Here is a 5519-nt window from a genome sequence, read left to right as displayed (position 1 = left end):
GAGGCTGACAGGGTAGTGAACCAATCAGCCTCTTGAACGTCCGTCCTAGAGGGGGATGGACGTCTACTATATATGGACGTCCGTCCCCCTCCAGGACGGACGTTCAAGAGACTGAGGGGTTGTACTACCCTGTCAGTCTCTTGAACGTCCGTCCTGGAGGGGGACGAACGTCTATTATATATGGACGTCCGTCCCCCTCCAGGACGGACGTTCAAGAGACTGACAGGGTAGTACAACCCCTCAGCCTCTTGAACGTCCGTCCTGGAGGGGGACGGACGTCTATTATATATGGACGTTCGTCCCCCTCCAGGACGGACGTTCAAGAGACTGACAGGGTAGTACAACCCCTCAGTCTCTTGAACGTCCGTCCTGGAGGGGGACGGTCGTCTATTATATATGGACGTTGATAACAGTTGAAAAACTGTTATTTTCATGCTTAAAAGTGATACTAAAAGCAACCTTTAGACTTAGAAACTAGCTTGAAATCATGCATTTTGTTTATATTTTCAGAAATAAGAGAGTTGGACAGGTTTATGCTTGATTTGAGTGTTTTTGTGCAGGTTTTGAGGTGAATTTGGTGAAAGAAGTGAAGAATGAGAGAGAGGACATTAGAAAAGACAAGAAAGAGTGCAAAAAGAGAAGTCGAAGGCACCGCTCAGCGGCAAACTACCGCTGAGCGGCACTCAAGAGGTGGCGTTGGAACCGCTGAGGGGCAAATGGCCGCTGAGGGGAAGAAAGAAGACGCGTAACCACCGCTGAGCGGTAAATGGCGCTGAGCGGCACTTTTTGGGCTTGGGCTTTTGTAATCTTTTGTAACTCTAGATTAGTATATAAGGGCTTGCACGTCCTTTAGTTAGAGATCTTTGGCAGAAACGAGGCAAACACTCTCTCTTTCACCCCTTTGAAGGAGGATCTTGGATGCTCAGGCTACCTCTTCACCTTTATTGGGTTTATTCTTTCATACTTTCATTGTTATTCATCTAGGTTCACCATGAATATGGTGAACTAAACCTTGTATGTTTGTTGGGGAATCAATGTAATCTCTTGAAGCTCTCATATATGGATTTGTTGAATACATCTTTGAATTAAGACATATGCTTTCTTTTCATCATTAGTTAGGGTTTTTCCTCTTTGCTCAATGCTTGCATTGTTTAACTCATTCTAATGCATGATTATTGGTTTTGTTGATACGGACACGTACGGGGAAATCTAGATCCGGGGAATTTCTCCCAATATTTTACTGACAATATTATATTGGTTGCCTTAAGCTCCTGCGGTAATGAACTAATCATTAGGAATGCTAGGAATTGTATGAACTATTTGATTAGGGAGAAGCCATCTAGAATGGTACATTAGTGAGTGGCATTAACAATGATGATTTGAATGATGAATTCCTAAAATATATGAGAGTGGATGAGATGAAATTGACCCCCAACAACATATTCATTCATATATTCCATTGAAAGTGTTTATCTTTTGTCTTTGCCATTGATCAATTCATGCATACATGTTTATTTTCTGTCTTTGCATATTAAACTTTGAATATTTCGTTTGTAAGTCTTAGTTAATCAAGAAACCACATAACTAAAGTAGGCCGTGAGTCCTTTGGGAAGAACGATACTTGGTCTTACCAAGTTTTATTACTTGAACGATTCGGTCATACTTGCCGATTGTGAAACAAGTTTGTGACATCATATTTTGGTGCTTACAAATTTGTCCATCAAGTTTTTGGCGCCGTTGCCGGGGATTCGTGGTTTAACTGGTTAATTTGTGTGATTATTGATTATCTTTGACTTATTTTTTTATTTTTAATTTAAATTTCGAATTTTTTTTAATTTTATTTTATTTTTCTGTTTATATTTTTCAGTTTGTATTTTATTTGATTTTATTTTATTTTTCTGTTTTCTGTTTTTCTGTTTTCTATTTTTATTTTCTGTTTTTTATTTTTTTTTTTTTTTCGGTTTTTATTTGATTTTATTTTATTTTTGGTTAGATTAGATTAGATTTTTTTTTAGGTTAGATTTTATTTTTATCTTTTTAGATTAGATTTTATTTTATTTTATTAGATTTTATCTTTTTATCTTTTTAGGTTAGATTTTATTTTATTCTTATTCTATCTTTTAGGTTAGGTTAGATTTTATTTTATTTTTATCTTTTTAGATTAGATTTTATTTTTTAGATTAGGTTTTATTCTATTTTATTTGATTCTATCTTCTAAATCTTTTATCTTCTTATATCTTTTAAATCTTTAGTTTTTTTTCTCTATCTTTTTGTGCTAACAATTATTTTTAGGGTTTTGTGCCTAATGTCTGCAGAATGCAATTTGGTCAAGAGTTTAACTATAGGGGCACTCAATTCTACCAAAGTAATCTCAACCAATGGTGGGAACCTCACTCAAGCATGGATCAAAGCCAATTTTGGCAAGCTGCTGGACAATTTGAGAACCAACCACAACAACAATGGCAGCAACAACCCTTTCTATCAGGAAGTTTGGATAGGTTGGAGGACACCCTTCAACGATTTTTGAAAAATTCCGACTCTACTCAGAAAAGCATTGAAGAATCATGTAAAAGAATGGAGATGCAACTTCGTCACATTAGTCAGATATTAAATGATGATGTTAATACTGATGTTAACCTTAAGGAGGAAGGGCAAGTCATTATCACTGAAAGTGACAAGATTCTTGATGAGGAAAAATTAGAGGGAGATGAGGAAAAGATAGAGAGAAAAGAGAAAGAAGAGTTGAGTGAGCAAAATAAAGATGAAGAAAAAGAGAAAGAAGTGGTTGAGAGAGAAGAGAGAAAGAAAATTTGTGTGAAGATAAAGAAGTTGAGGAGAAAAAGAGAAAGGAAGAAAAAAATAAAAGAAGAGAAAAAGAGAAAATTTAGGGAGAGAAAAAGGAAGAAAAAGAAGATGAGAGGAAAGAAGAAGAAATCACATGAAAAATCACATCCTCATCTAAAGAAGAATCATAGGAAGGAAAAGAAATTTAAGTGCTTCATGGAAATCTTCAAGAAATTGGAGATTAAAGTTCCTATGATTGAGACACTGCAACAGGTTCCTGGTTTGATCAAATTTCTGAAGAAGTTCAGTAGGAAGAAGAAGAAAAAGAAGAAGGAACTTGAGCTTTACTGGGTCAAGCTAGTGACGTTAAAGAAGCGCTTGCTGGGAGGCAACCCAGTAGATTTACAAACTTTTGATTTGGTTTTATAATTTGTAATTTGTGAACATTATTCTCGACATTATTTTGTTGGATCTAGCATCTACTGAAGGATGCTAGGTGATTAAGTATCTACTGAAGGATACTAAGTTTGTAACACCTACTGATGGGTGTTGGTGAGAAGATTTTGCACCTACTGATGGGTGCTGGTAAGTTTGAAACACCTACTGATGGGTGTTGGTGGATTTTGGGTCAGGCTCGTGACGTTAAACAAGCGCTACCTGGGAGGCAACCCAGTTGATTGATTGTTTTATGTTTGTCTATTTTAGTTAGGGTTTGCATAAGCATTTTTAACATTGAATTGCAGGGAACCTATGAGGGGTATGCTAGGAAGGCACGTAGGTCAAGAAAAGAAGGAGAAGGGCACATCACGAAAGTGCCGCTGAGCGGCATTTACCGCTGAGCGGTACTAACGCAGATGGGCTTAAGTTCCCCTTAGCGGAACCCGAGCCCATTGGGGTATTTTTAAACCCTAAGCTGCGTGTTTTTACACTCTTTCAAGTTCTTCTCTGCATAAACACTTCCACACCTCTTCTCCTAGGTTTTCCACATCTTTCTACTCTTCCCTCTTTAGAAGATTTCTCTTCCACTCACTTTTATACTAGTGTGCCATCAAAGTTTGGGGTTGGAAGAGAGCATTCTAGTTTGGAAGCATTCTCATATCATCTAGCATCTCCACCCAAGAATGGCATCCTCTTCAGGAAAGAGATTGAAAACCATGGCAACCAAGAGAAAGGAAAAGGAACCAGAGCAGCCCCATAATGGCAGGTTCCTCTCTAGGAAACATGAGAAGCACTTTAGGGTGGTTCAGGACAGGAGACTTCTAATGGAGAGAAAGGTTGGAATGATACCTAACTTTGCTCCTCAATTTGGAGAGCAAGTGTTAGGGAATGATTGGGGGAAGCTAGCCACTTATCCATCACCTGCCAACATAGCTGTGGTGAAAGAATTCTACACCAATGCAAAGAAGATTGGTGATTATCCAGCTGAGAATTATTTGGGCTATGTTAGAGGCTATGCTATCAGCATGGAGGAAGGTGCTGATTATGAGGATGTGGAGAGAGTATTGTGTATACCTGGAGGACACTTCCAAAGGAATAGATCTGGCTCAGTGGTTAACATTAGGAGGACAGATTTGACTCCTCTTGCAAAGTATTGGATGGCGTTTTCTCATGCCAACATTCAGCCATGTTCACATGTGTCAGATATTACTCTCAGCAGGGCACTATTCATCTACTGTGTTATCAGAAACTTGAATGTTAATATTGGGCAGGTGATAGCTGATGAGATTAGTGTGTGTGCTAACACCTCAAACAACAAAGCACCACTGGGACATCCTTCTTTGATCACTCACCTTTGCAAGCTAGCTGGGGTGGACACTTCTGTTCCACCATTTGAGAGGCCAAGAAAAGCTATAGATGAGGCCTATTACAGACAGTACTGTGGAGGAGAGGAGGCAGCCCAGCCAGTGCCACCACGCCAGGCTCGTAGAGAGAGAAGGCCAGCACAGAGCAGGACTTCTGCTGATACTCATGAGGCAGAACCATTCCAGATGAGGGACATGTATATGTCTCTTATAGGTGCTCAGTTGCAGTCCATCCACAGAGGGCAGGTGGCCATGGCTGAAATGATAGTGGGGATGTATGATACCCCTCCAGCACACAGGTGGACTATGGATGAATTCCATAATGTGGTAGCTTGGCCAGAAGAACCAGTATATGGAGGAGCTGGAGCAGCTGAAGCTTCAGCCAGAGATATGGAGGAAGATGAAGCAGAGGAGGAGGATGCATTTGATGAAGATGATGATGAAGAGGAAGAGGAAGATACAGAGAGCTCGGACTGATGAGGAGCTGAGATAGCATTTACTGATGAATGCTATCATATGATTATGCTTTTGTGGTTTAAGTTTTCTGAACTTATTTGTTTTTGTTTTTAGATTAGGGTTTGATGTACTCTATTTGAAACCTGGTTTCTTGTGATGGTTTGCTATTAACTGTGATTGTGTGATAAGTAATGCTGAATGATGCTTATGATTAATTGATGTTGAGATGATGTGCACATTAAGATGCTTATATAGGTGATTCACAAGCTTTGTGAACAAATGTGTAATATCATGATTGTGATTGTGAAATTAAGCAGGATGTGCATGTCAAATGTGAATGAGCTTATATGTGAGGTTTTGAGCTCCAGAGTTGTTATTGTGGAATGCTATTACTTTGAAAGCATGAATGACTTTGCCCAGGTTTTCTATGATTGAATCAATTGCTTGTTTTGCATCATATGATCAAAGGCCGTGTTT

Source organism: Vigna umbellata, chromosome 5 (genome assembly GCF_029865625.1).
Source record: "Vigna umbellata cultivar VRB3 chromosome 5, Vumbellata_1.0, whole genome shotgun sequence".
NCBI lineage: Eukaryota > Viridiplantae > Streptophyta > Magnoliopsida > Fabales > Fabaceae > Vigna > Vigna umbellata.
Note: the sequence above shows the minus strand (reverse complement) of the source record.